We start from the raw sequence: 14384 nt of genomic DNA, 5'->3' as shown, positions 1-14384 counted from the left end.
CTCCACACGGGTGACTGGGAGTGCTGCTGTGTGTGGCAGTGCCTGTGGGACAGTGTGCACCTGTGGGAGTGGGAACAGTGGCAGGAGACAAGCAAATGTACCATGCAACCATCTGCTTTTAATAATAGCCTTATTCTATTCATAGTAAAAGCTTAATGAATAGAATTTGTTCTAAGACATTTTCACTGGAATCTGTGTCTCTCTGACTCACCCCCTTATCAGGGAAAAGAGAATTTACCAGTGTGTTTGGATGCTCTAAATGAGATCAGGACTTAAATCTCCTGCATACCCTGACACGCATTACAGTATCTGCAGAACAAAGTATTTTTGTCAGCATGTAGGTTTGTTCTTTATATAATTTGTCTCTGAAAATGTACTCAAATAAATGGGTTTTTAATACTTTCATTAAGAAGAAAAGGTACTACAAACTCCAAGACATGATCAGCTCAGATCTTGTATCTGATGCATGAAGAGACTCCACTAGCCTCACAGAGTGACAGATTTCTCTGAATTCCATAATTCTGGCTTTAAGTGCAGCTTGTACCCATACACACTGACACAATCTCCAATAACTGTTCAAAGCAACATACACTTACAAGTATCTTTCAGCAGTAATATCTCACAAAACAACTCACTATTAACTATACTGTTGCTCCATTAAAAAAAAAGTAAAACAACACACACACAAAAAAAATCACAAACTAACAAAAAAATGAAAGAAAATAAAAATGAAGTAGTAAAGAATCATATTTTCAGATGTACAGTATAGAAAGGTTATTTTTAGTGAGGGGGAAAGGAGACATTTTCTATGTAACTGAAGACTGACAACTTTTTTGTTCTTTGTACAGGAATATCTTTTGACACTCATTTCACACAGGTACCCCTGAAGTTTTTCCCAATCAGCACCCTCTTCAACTTCCAAACATTCTTAGACTGGTTTTCAGAGATACAGGTGAGACTGAGCTGGCTCTTACTGACACAAGTCATTCAGACAACAAGTACTTCTTCCTCATGATGCCCACATGTACACACTTTTTCTTTGAGAAAATTTAATAATGGCTGATTTTCTCTGGAAAAGTAAAAGAACTTGTCTTAGAAAGCCTGTATTGTAGCATAAGAGAAGGAGGCAATTTCCTTACTCAATTTCAATGCCAATTACGAAGCTGTGCAACTTACAGCTCTCACTGGGAGCCAGCACCTGCCAACTGTCACTAGACCAACAGAGAGAAAAGAGACACAGTAATGTTTTCATACACTTCTGCAGTCATAATTAACAAAATAAGATAATTTTAAAAAATCTAACCAAAACACAATTTGCAAATGTCTGTAAAACGGTAAGAGAGTAAAATTTTTCTGCTTTTATATCCCACTGCGCTGAGAAAACATATAAACCTGTAGTTTTGGATAAGGAATTTAAATCTGTGAAGGATTCCTTCATTGCTTTCAGCTATCTTCGAAAGAGCCTTCTAGGTCTGACTGACTGAAAAACAAGAATACAGGTGTTTCTACTTATCTATATGCAGTAATGCAAAACTTTGCAACTAAAAAACTCAACCTTGTAAGTGTCTCTATCTTCCCACAAACTGAAACATAAATTAATTGGTAGACTACAACTCCTCCCTCAAAAAATGGTCCAATCATATAAAGTAAATCACAAATGCATGCAAAAACGTGTAGTATGCCAAATAAGAAAGATTATATTTATTTGGAAACTTTTATAATGTAGAAGAAGTGTAAGAAAAATAAAATTCTTGAAAATATAACAACAACTGAACTATAAATATCTAAAAAGCAAAGCTTTTTGTGTATGCAAAAGTGAAAGGTTTTAATAAAAATCATAGTCCATAGTACCAGTCTATTCAATCACCAAGCAGTTTCTTGAATTGCTGGGCTTGAATTAGAGTCTTAGGGGTTTTTTTCTACCAAATCTTCAAATCACCATTAAAAATAATAATCCCACTATATCAATTTGCATCTTTGATTTGACTATATGCTCCTGTACATAATACAAGAAAATATCTCCTTGTCTGGTATCACAGTCTTCTTCATCATTTTAATTTTTTAGACAATTTGAGAGATGGCAGACTTTCAGCTCAAATTATGAATTAGGCATTGGGTTTCTATATTACAACCTGGGACCAGGTGAAGCCCATAATCTTGGCCAGTCAAGCCTTCTAACATGTTCAGAATTACCATTCAATTAGCAGCAAATGTTCAGAGACCAAATCAGTGCTAGCAACTCTTAGATGACTTTCAGAGGAACAAAGGCTGAGAGACAACTACCTCTTAGAAGACAGGTAATTTCACAGGTAATGATGTTCCCAATTGGAAGTATCTTGAAAGACCTTGAACATATCTTCAAGAAGTTACCTTGAACATAACTTCAAGAACATAAGAATTGGTTGCACTCCTACCACTTTTTGAAATCTCTCAGTTGACTCTGTTTTTGAGACACAGTCAGTAAAAATTCATGAGCAGTACTAATCCATACTAGGGCAAAATCAGATTACTTGTTCTAAATTGTTAATGTGAATTTAAACTCATGCAGACAACTTCAGACTGAACAACAGAACAAGTTAGGCAAATTAAGAAATGTGTGTTTGCACTTGTTAGCTACTGCCTCCTCTTACCCAGATTCTCATCACTCCCTATCCTGAGATGTGAGATTACATTTACCTAAGGAGTTCTCAGGCCATCAAGAGAACTTCCAGGGAAGATGAAAGAACAATCCAGGATGAAAGGCTGGCTTACAAGTTTTAATGAGCCTTGAATTTGGAGACAAGCATGAGTACAAGCAATGTATCCAATTAATATATCCAGCAAAAGAAAATTTTGCTATTTTTCAGGAAGAGTAAATTAAGTTTTAAAATGTCACCCAAATGCACACACTGGCATTTTTTCATATGTACTAAACAAACTCCCAGGTAAAGATCCCATAGAACAGGAATAATGAAGTCCAAATAAATAAATTACCCTGTAGATTAAGAGACATAAACCCACGAAAATAAATATGCTTTTTACATAAATTCTTAGCAACATCCTGAAGGATTGTTTAGAGGAAACAGAAGTGTCTATGTTCTGTGAAGTTACTCCCAACGCCTAAATATTGATATTCTATACTATGGTAAACATCTTCAGCCAGAAGGAGCTCAGTCCAATCCCAAACTTGCATCTGGATGATAAAGGATAAAGGCCTAATGTTAACAGCTAACAAAAAGTCCTCTCATTTAAATTCACCTGTTTTTAACTCTGAATTTTGTGTTCTGACAAAACTTTCATATGAGGAAGATCAACTGGCAAGCAAAAAAATACTGAGAATGTGTATTTAACAACTGATTCTCCCAGAACAGGCAAGAATTAGCCCCTGGACTCTTTGGAATGATTACCTGTGTTTTATGAAGCTGAATTGGAATTTCCCTGCTGGTACGCCATAATTTCAAAAATCTAGTTTAGTAGCTACACAAATAACCGTGTTTCCCTTTTATCTTAGATTAAAATGTATCCAAGACAAATGCCAAAAAACTGTTCTTTGGCTGCTTGCACACCCCCTTAAACAGCACAGTATCTAGCCAGCACACGCACAATAAATGTTTTACCCTTTCAGAAAGGCACTAGGTACTTATAAAAAAAAAAGTTTAATACCTCATTAAACATGAAAGTCCTTTAAAAATAGGCCAAGAATACCCTAATTGTTTGGAGTGCTTTAGTTTAGACAGTCACAAACAAGTATCAAAACCATTCTACCTCGAAGCATGCTAACCTTAGCAAGCAGCTGTCTAGAGACAGATACTAAACTGCTGGAATAAAAATTACATTTCAAGGTGCTCTATATCCTTCACTGTAATCCAGTTTTCTTTCAAGCTGGTCTGCAAAGAATATCTAAAAGCTGATTAGTTCTATTACATAAAGTAAGTAGGTGCTTTGGTAGTATTAAATAATCACAGAACAGTAAACTCTGACCTGCTTTCATTCATTTATGTGGTATATCAGAATTTTTTTGACAGTGGCCAAAAAACACATATATTCCTTCCATGCTCTCCTTTCTTCTCTTGGCACTTTTACCATACCAGAGGGCTTGGTATTGATTGGTTTTTGGGGGGGGCTGGTTTGTTGTCATTTTTTAAAAACAACAAACCGCACAACACATACACAGGGAAACTTAGTGACTATTTGCAGGCTTTATCTAATCACTATCAGTTTAAATACCATGTTAGCAACACTACCAAGGATAAGATCAGCTAAAAATATTTAGTAGGTCACAAGAGCCTGCTACATGAATGTAAATAAAACTGAGGTAATACATAAGTATATGGTAATGCACTGAAGTATATTTCCTTCAGAGTTGTCCTAGTTAAAAAACCAAAATTAAATCCTACGCAGATACTCTGTGCTTCCTTTCAGTATATGCATAGGCAAAGTCTGGATTATACGAAGATGCTGTAACTTCGGATACAAACATCACATTTGACTGTAGTTAACCCTTCTGAAGAAAAAAAGAAAAAAAGCCTTTTTATCTTTTGAATACTTCAAATAAGATCTCATAGAAATGAGACAAAACAGGTTTTATGGTTCAGCCACATTTAAGACTGGGTCAGCTGGTCTGTAGAAAACCCACAGAATGTATTACTATAATGGAATGTGAACGGAAGTGGCAACAGCTGTGCTTTATTACAAACCTGAGGCTGTTTTAACTACAAAACTTCCTTTATGCCTCTAAGTTTCTGTAGCAATCTCTGCCATTCTGAGCAGTAGATTAGTAAACCCCCATTTTCACAAAAACAAAATACTTGATTTAATCAAATTTACCTTTTTCTGTGTTTTACCTATACAGTTAAGTGCAAATTAACCCTTTTTCTCACATATACCACTTTCCTCCTTGCCCCAAAATCACATTTTGGAATCACATAGCCTAATAATAAATTAATCAAAAAATTCCTGGTAATGAAAATACAATCATGTCTTTTTCACTCACAACCCTTTAGTTATCTCAAGTATTCTTAGCTAAAAAACCACAAATCACCATCACATTAAGAAAAAAGCTATTTAGTATTTTAAAACAATTATCCACTCCGCTATCCCAGAGTGAGAATTTATATTGGTCTTGCTCCTGTTTCATACTCAATATGAAATTTTCAAGAAGAAACAGGGAGAAATACTTCAGCACAAGAAATTCCTCAAGTAATGACTCATTTTTTGCACATATTGACAGAAGATCCCCAGAAGAATAAAAGGCATTCACTACTTAGTAAATGTACTTGTTAATTTCAGTACAATGCAATTAAGTCAAAGTAGTTTTTACACTGGCATTTTAATAATGGAATTAGTAACTTCTAAACTCAGTTCTTCAAAATCATCCTACTTGAGATTATCTGCTTCTCTTTGCTTCTGTTTTTGGGAGTATTTAATAGAGGTAACTTTCTTCTTCAGTTCACTGTCTTCAAAAAAATAGGAGTGCATGGGGGAAAGACCTTGCATACAGATACGTTTGAGCATATGAATATAAATTAATGTAACAGTGACTGGATGAGGTCAATGTGTCAGATACAACAGTTAAGTATTTTTTCCATTAAGGAATTTTTAAAATAATTTTAATTAGGTTTTGCCAGTGCTTTCTAGACTCTTACTTTACAAATACCAGCTACTTAAAAGGAAATTAGTTCTTCATCTAAACTCCTATATGCTTACACATATAATCTCTTCATAAAAAGGCAAGAATTATCAGGTAAATCGGTTGTGATAGGAATTACCACATGCATGCATTTTTCAGTTAACGCATCAGTAAATTTTGCAAAAATCTACTTTTGAATCGTGCAGTTCAACACCAAGAAATGAAAGAGGCAATGAACTATTATGATGAAGCAAAGGAATTAGGATCTTATTCAGTATTCCCTTAAAACTATGACAAAAAACCTTTTCTCCTACATTGACTTTAAAAAAAAAAAGAAAAAAAACTAAAAAAACAACCCATGACCAAAGTACCCGAAGTATCCATCTAACAAGATCTAATGCAAAACTTAAACAGAAGATGGTTAAACAACAAAGTGTAAGTATCACCTCAGATGTTTAGAATGGAAGTCAGCATTGGAACCATTCCAACAGCTATCCTTCAATGGTTTTGTTTTGGTTTTGTTCAGGTTTTGTTTGTTCTACAATAGCTGCAGAGTAATTATGCCAAGAAAGAAATTAAAGCCATCAAAACCAAAATCATACATAATTATTAAAGCATAGTAAATGCTGAACTTTCACCTTAATTTCCAAAACAACCTATTACAGTCAACTTGTAGACTAATTCTGCCATTGTGATGGCCTGTTTATGCATTTTTCACAGATATCATGGCTACACCTAGTCTAAGCGGCAGAACTGGATACTTCTTCAAAACATGTTAAAAACTTCTGAAAAATTGTAGGGTCAGAAAAAGTCGGAAGGAAAAGGTATAATAAAAATACAGAGCAAAGAGAGTTCAGGAAGTGACACCAAGAAGGCGAAAAAAGGAGCGTTTCAGAATGCCGGGCTTCCCAAGATCTATTTCAACAGCAGCTGGTCTCCCTGGGAGCTCCTTTATAATGAAAATCTGAGTGGAAACTGTTCAATATTCCAAAGTTCATTTTTATAAAAGAAGTAAACTGTAGACTGCTGATGAAAGGGGAGCTGGGCTTCTGGCAATAGTATAAAAGGGAGATGACCTTATTCTTCAGAAGAAGACATTCAGAAAACAAAAAATGTATTATTTCTAGCTGCTCTTTCTCATCTATCTTAAATATTTTCTTTTGGCTTTGCTCAAAACTGATCATAGTGAAAAAATACAAAGCTTTCTCTAAAGTACTGCTAGTAAGAGCTGAGTTCCCACTTCTACAAACAGCAAGCCTCATCAACAGGTGCGTTATCCTTCTAGGCACTTCTGCAAGTTTACTAATAATACTTGGTAAAGGAAAATACAGTTTTGCTCTACAACATAAACACATTTAATCTATTTTCAATTTTATTTAAGGCCTCATCAGTGAGTAGTTGGCAGGACAACCGTTTGCGTTTATCAAAACAAAGTCAGCTTTATTCCAAGTTTCAGAGAAAGCATTCTAGTCGGAAATACAGATATCTAGAAGGAAGTCTTCATTAAGAAATATTTGAGGTATATGACTGCTTCTCTTTTCTCACAGAAGAAAGAAAAAATAAATTGGTTTATTTCTCCTAAGCTCTGATGAATCGTAAACACGAAAAGCCTCAATAAAAGACATAGTGAAATCAAAACTATATGTGAAAGGTTAATTTATGGTATTCATAAATCAAGACAGCTTTCAAAAAGTTACATATTCATCACTGCATAACATATTGCTTGAATTATAAGTAGGCACTAAAAAAAAAAAAAAAATCAGTGTTTTTACAGTACACAAAAATTTAGAATTACATGGATTTCTCTCCTGGTTGTAGAAAACCCAAAATTTCCCATCTCACTGATGCGGATGTGTTAGAACCAGTCACTCTTCTGTTGTCCCATCCCTTTGCTTAAGACAAGGCACCTAGTTATCTCCCCATTCAGTAAGCACTGATCATTCCCAGAAAGATTAGCGCCGTAACTAGGAACAACATTGAGACAACATGAACAGCCTGTTCCACTTAGCAGCATCAGTGTTTGTTTCAAATATTTACATTCAGATTTTGAGTATGAGATTTTGTATGAAAAAGAAATTTTCATAAAAAACAGTTGTATTAATAGACCCGATTCTTTTTTCCAGTGAATCTGAAGAACTACAACTTATTCCAACGTAATGTTAACTGATGAAGCTACTGCATCCTGCTATTATCTCCCTGAAAACAGACCTATAATAAAACATCAAGCCTAACAAATCTAGTAGTGCATTTAAATACCATTACCAATAAAAACTAAAAAGGGAATTCAGTCTGTAACATTATTTCATTCACCCACTGAATATTTTGTCTGTTGGCACAGCTATCTTCTTCTCCCTTTCAGAAAGTACTGTTCAGACTGTATATTGACGTTTTCCCCTGAGATTACAGAATAACCTCATAGGATATTTTATGCTATAAGAGATGTCAGAATAAGGGATGTCATATTTTAAGGATTCATATTGTAAGGGAGGTTTCCAGCCCAACCTCCTGCTGAAAGCTGAGACATTTGGTCAGGTTACTGGGGGCTTTATTTTTTCTGTCCTGAAAACTTTCAAGGAGAGAAACTGAACAACTTTTCTGAGTAACCCGTTCCAATGCTTGAATGAATATATAAACATCTCTCCTTGATTGTTGGAACTGTAAAAAGAAGAGAGCCCAGGGACTACGGCGGGCAGAGGAATTGCAGACCAGCCAATATGGTTGATAAGGGCAAAACTCCGTTTATTAGCAATCCAGAGGCACTTCTATAGTATACCAGCTTGTTAACTCTTAAGTGGCTTAAACCTATCAAAGCACATTTCTGCTTCTACCTAATTAGACTACATTGGCAAGCTTCTACTAGTTATGTTATGATTAAAATAATTCAGAGTTCACCCTCCTCCCTCCGGGTCTTATCTCCACAGCTATACTTTTTCAAAACTCTCTCTTTGTTTCTCAGGCCTTTTCTCACACAATAATTTTCTCATGGAGAGTCTTTCTCACACAGGCCTTTTGCTTGCAGGCTTATTGCTTGTATAGTTCTTTTATTGATCCCAATAATTCCATCAATGATCCATGTCTTGCAACACTTGAGTTTTACAAACAAATTCAATTTAGCAGTTGGTAAGCTGAAGTGCATTACTCATATTTTATGGAAAAGAAAATCAATTTCATGCTGAATCTAATACAGCAGTAAATTCAACTGTCTAACAACTCTCAGTAGTAGCTTGACTAGGAATAACTAATAGTAATGCTCGTGTTCAACTCTTGCTGAACTGGAGAAAATTGAATTGTCTATGGTAAAAGAGGATGTTTCCAATAAAGCTATAAAAAGATCATCTCATGACTAAATCCTGATCTCTATGCTCCAAGCTAACTTATTTGCATAGGAACAACATATAATCTGTCCACTATGTGTCAATTATGAAAGCATTACATAAATAAAAGCAAAGAACTTGTCAAATATGTATATTTATATTTCTTCCTTTTAACATACTGTATCACATTAATTATTCAGTCTGAAGTGCCAACCATAGCTCAACCATGCCTTTATTTCAGACACAAGAGCTACTAAGTTATTGCAAATACCATTTTACCACATCCAAAAGACGATCTTACGTAAACAAAACCACTATGGTGCAGTGGTAACACCACCAGTTTTATCCAGATCTCAATTTGGTGAGAGGCATACATCATCCTTTTCTAAGTATTTGTCTCAAGAGGCTGTAATAAAAGCTTGACATAAAATGAAAAAAATTAGTATGAATCCAAAAAAACCCAAATCATCAGTTATTTTATTTGCCAGCACAGAACCCCACAAAACTTAGCTAAGCAAAAATACAGGATATGCTACAGTCAGAATTGCTGATTTCTCTGCATAATTAGGACTATTGAGGTTGCTCGGTATTTCTAATGTTTACAACTACTTACAATTTGTCAAAGTGTCCTGTCTGTCCTTTTTTTTTCACAGTGCATATAAAACATATACTTACATGCCACACCAAAAATTTTGTTCAAGATTTGAATTTTTAAAAGGAACAATGCAGGAAAACCACAAGAATTTTTCTTCAAAAAATGTTTGTGACTATGGCTTGAAGCCATCAGCATAGACAAGCTTCAGATTAATGCTACGCTCTTTCATTTATCTCTGACAATGTAACAAAGACCATGAACTTCTAAGAAGAAAGTACCATGTTGTTTCAGTGTAGAACAAAAGCCACCTTACAGTCTCTGAAGAGGAATAAAAACTGAGACCAGTGTCTGCTAAAAGCACAGAAAAAGCGACTGGAGACTGAGGAAAGGAGACTAGACTGGGCTGACATAGCAAATCAGGATGAGGAAGCTCCAAGGAATAAAGAAAAGTAAAAAGGAAAGCTGACAGGAAAAAAGGAAGGGGACAGGACTGGCTGAGAAAAGAAACGAAACTTTGGAATGTTCAAGCCTAGGAACACCTAAAAAACTAAGACTGAGATTGGCTACAGGACGATAAAGACACTGTGATTAGGATACACATAAATGATGAAGTGAAAAGGACTGTACTTGCAGAAGTCTAGCAAGAGCCCTCATGCACCACCACACATTCTAAAGCCTACAGTAGAAAGGACTTCAGTCTTCCACCACTTTTCCACTACCTGAGCAAATGCACTACAAGTTATGCCATTCTGTTTTACCACTGTAGTACATAAAAGGGACTGCATTTTTACAATGCTATCACTCATGATTGTAGAAGTTCAGGAGTTTTTTGCAAAGGATTAAACTTTAGCAATTCTCTTTGTAACCACTGTAGGTCCAATACAGTAAGACAATAAGGAATTTACTTGGAAAATCAAATTTTTTCTGCATTTTCTTGGTTTGTTGGCTTGGTTTCGGTTTGTTTTTTTTTTAATTCCTTTAATTTTCTAGGTTTGAAGGAAGTGTATGGGACATGTATGCATATTCTACTTCACAAACAACACAAGGTTACTAAATCAAGCACTCAAAAGGTGTAAAATGACAAACTGTTGTCTGTGCAACCATCATTTCACTTCCCTTGAGTGTGTTTTTTTTAATAATATTTAAATAAACATGTGCTTCTTATTCAAAGTTGCCTTGCCACAGAAGATGATACAGAACTTAACATGGACAGGACTCTTGTTTTATCTACTGAAGAACTGGGCTTGCAGAAAAAAAACAGGACAGGGGCTCTGTAATATGCCACAAAGGCTTTAATGACTAAAGTTCCCTCTGTTGTAGTTTCCCCTCATTCCCCTTACTATCATGCAGCAAACCATTTAACCTAAAAATTTCTATAGTTTAACTGTAAATTCCTCTTTTTCCCCATTCACTCTACAGATACACTCACAAACGTGGAGCAGTCAGGACTGTTACAAAAAGCAGTAGCAGGTGTAACTTGAGTAACATATTTACAAGAATTGTAGAAGTTTCAAATTGGGCACCAAAAATGAGTGAATACTTTTCACCTAGCCCTCTTTGTGCCTCTGTTAACCATCTGTAGAAGTCTTGTCTCATCTTTGGTAGTGCTTGATGAACTAGTAATACTTTGTAGGGCATTCTGATCACATAATGATAAGCCCTTTAGCAAAGCTCATACAGATGTTATCAGTTCTGTCTTCAAAGCAGAGCTGGGTAACATGGAATAAATAAATCATGGGCTCACACAACGATCAATGAAAAATACTGAATTCTCTTAAGTGAGCTCAATCTATCCCATGCAGTGAAAGACAAGGCTCCTGTGGAAAAAAAAAAAAAAAAAAGATAGTATGTGATCATGTCATTAAGACTGGATCAGAAGTACATACTCAAAAAGGCACTTAAAACCTCTTTGTTCCATAAGCTTAATAATATGGAATTTGTCTACAGAAGGGGTTTAAGATACTCAATTTAAAATTCTGTGAAATCAAGAGGGTTCTTGCATAACCATGAAGCTTGTTGAGGCTGCATTACTTTTTAGCACCTCTCAGAAGTAAAACTGGAAATCTCTTGTTGGTTTAGAACAGCATTGTGGATAATACAAATACGGACAAGGCCAGAAGTGTTTTGTTTAGGTTATTTTTACTTTTGCAAAATTTAGAGGTGGAAAAGATTTTTTTTTTTATAATGACAACTATCACTAAAGAAAAACTAAGCAACAGATGCTGATAACACACATTTGAATATAAACGACCAAACAAAAGGTTCATAACTACCAACAGTTTTCAAGGTGAGTTCTTATTAATGAAATTGTGGTCCATTATCATTTATACAACATGGGCCAAAGATCATCCTTTCACAGAGATCTGTACAGTACTTGCACTGCAAGGACATTTAGAAGTTAGTAGCGGTAGATGAAAAACACTGAGAATTTTTATAACTTCAAGTTATTTCAGAAAGCTTTCCCCTGTCTTATGCAATTTCAAGGCCTGTGTTCACTATTTTTACCGGTTTACAAGTAAGTCTATGCAAAAGAGTGACACTAACATATTTGTTAATACTGTCTTTGATACAGCCACCTCTGCACAGGTGGCTGCATTTTAAAGGCGTATTTTTCCCTTAGTTGTACAGCCTAATAATTACATAATGGCTTATTTTTGAAACGTTAACAAATCCTTAAATGTTGCATGTGGTTTAATATAACTGCGTTATAATATTGTTATATAACTATGACTATGCTAGAATATAACTCGAAAACATTTGCAGCTCAGAGGTCACAGTTTACTTTCATTACTAAATGGAGCATAGTTGATTAACTGCATAGATAATCTTCCGAAGGTTTCATAAACAGAATTAAACAGCTCTTCATAGAGCAGATGCAATTCCTAAAGAGCCGCTCACCGAGGTGCAGCTCAGGCGCGGCACCCTCGGGCAGACTCAGCCCTTCCAGGTGCCTTTAGCGGAGCTCAGCAATGGCATTTCTGCCCTGACCAGCAGGTTACTACAGCCGCTCCGAATTACTGACATTTACGGAAACGAGGCACTAAAAAAAGGCGAAATTAACATTTTACAAGGGGAAAACTAAGTGAAACGCTATTATTTTTACTGCAAGAAGGTGCAGTGAAAAAAAAACAACACCCTTTTTTGCCCGTCACCAGTAAACACACACCCAAAAGGCAGATGAATCAGCGTACGGCGCAAGGCTGCGGCTGCTCCGGCATGCAGACCATGGTGCTGAAATGATGCGCTGGAAGACCACGGTACGGACGCGTTTTTACACACGCTGCCAAAATCTATACGTGCGCCGTAGGAAACGGAGAGGAAACCGCGCACGAGGCTTCCCCTGCGGCAGCATCCCGGTCCCTCGCCAGCCCGCATCCCCCCCGCCGAGCCCACGATCGGCGGGGACAGCACCCGCCGGGGGATTACCCGGGGCAGGCGGCCCACTTTCGGCAGCCCTGGATGCCGAGTAATCCCGTACCCAGCGGACAGGCGCCCTGGGAAGGGGAGGCTTCCCCCAGCCCGCCCCGCTTCCCGTGCCTGGTAAGGGCCGCCGCGCCCGGCCGCCGCAAAGGAACGGGTTCCACCGTGGGCCGTGGCGGGGCTCGGGGCTGCCCCGTCGCCCCGCACCTGCCCCAGCTCCCCGGGTTCCCCCTGCCGCACCGGCAAAGTTGTGACTCCCGCCGCTCAGGGGACCCACCCGGGGCGGCGCCCCCTCCCCGGGACCGCGCGGTGCCGGTGGCCGCGCGCCGCTCTGTCGCTGCCGCTCTAACGCGGGACCCCGCTGCGCTGCGCGGGCGGGGGGCGCCCGCCGCGTCCGCTGCCGACCGAGCCGTGCCCTACCTGCGCAGTGCCGCCGCACGGCCGGGCTGTCACCCCGCGCCGTCCCCACCTCCGCTGCGCACCGGGCGCGTCTGGGACGGCCCTGCCCGGCCCACCCCTTGCCCGGACGGCACGGCTGGCTCGGCTCGGCGCGTCCTCGGCCGGCTCGGCTGGGCTGACAGCCGCCCGCGCGCCCCCGCCCCGGCCGCGCGCGGGGCCGCCGGGGCCGAGCGGGGCCGAGCGGGGCTCGGGGAGCGGCGACGGCTGATTGGACGGGGGTGATGTCACTCGTGCGCGCGCGAGCGCGTGGGAGCGCGCGCGAGCGGGGCGGTGAGGGAGAGCGGGAGAGGTGAGGGGAGAGCGGGGGAGCGAGCGAGCCGGAATAGGTGCTCGTGTCCCCTGATCCCGAGGAGCGGGAGGAGAGCTGTGACGGAAGCAGTGGGGTGAAAGCGGGGTGAGGAGTGCCGTGAGGCGGAGGCGCGCACCGGCCGGCAGCCCTGGCTGAGGTGGGCGGGGGGCGGGATGAGAGGGGCCTCTGCAGAGCGGGAGGGGCGGAGGTGAGCAGGGCTGGAGGCGGAGGGTGCTCGGCATCCCTCCATCCGCGCCCGTCCCGCTGGCTGTGACACATGACTGCAGATGGAAGAGCACCCCGCGCTGTCCAGGGAGCTTGTGCGGCACGGGCTGCCGCTGTCACAGACACACTCACGCGTAGTCACAGACACACGGGCACGGACTGACACGGGCACAGCCGTGCGCGCTGCACATGCCCAAAGCGCGGGTGGAGCCCAAGTTAAGGTGCTGCCTCTACCCCCGAGCGTGGCTCTCAACTGCGCCGGCATCCACGGACTGCATCAAAAAAGAGCTGGGAAACGGGATAGACCTCAAGGGTGCAGTCGTGATGCTCAGGACCCCCGAGGGATGTGCTCGGCAATGCCACGTTCAAACTTTCAATTAACACCTTCCTAACAAACGATGAGAATGATTTTGAAGTGACACGATTTGTCTTCAGCCTCAATTTATTTTCTGAACTTTGCATCTTCCATATAGG

At 39.5% G+C, this 14384-nt stretch overlaps 1 long non-coding RNA gene across 1 annotated transcript; it reads right to left on the bottom strand.

Moving 5' to 3' along the window:
- Positions 1-9738: 9738 nt before the first annotated feature.
- LOC138099953 (uncharacterized) lies at positions 9739-13462 on the bottom strand. Its single transcript, XR_011146780.1, has 3 exons — positions 13358-13462; positions 12684-12761; positions 9739-11334 (listed from the first exon to the last, which is right to left on the bottom strand). It is a non-coding gene; the product is annotated as an uncharacterized lncRNA (long non-coding RNA).
- Between the last annotated feature and the right edge of the window lie 922 nt (positions 13463-14384).

This window comes from Aphelocoma coerulescens, chromosome 1A, assembly GCF_041296385.1.
Source record: "Aphelocoma coerulescens isolate FSJ_1873_10779 chromosome 1A, UR_Acoe_1.0, whole genome shotgun sequence".
In the NCBI taxonomy this organism is placed as follows: domain Eukaryota; kingdom Metazoa; phylum Chordata; class Aves; order Passeriformes; family Corvidae; genus Aphelocoma; species Aphelocoma coerulescens.
Note: the sequence above shows the minus strand (reverse complement) of the source record. Positions and strands in the feature narration are given on the sequence as shown.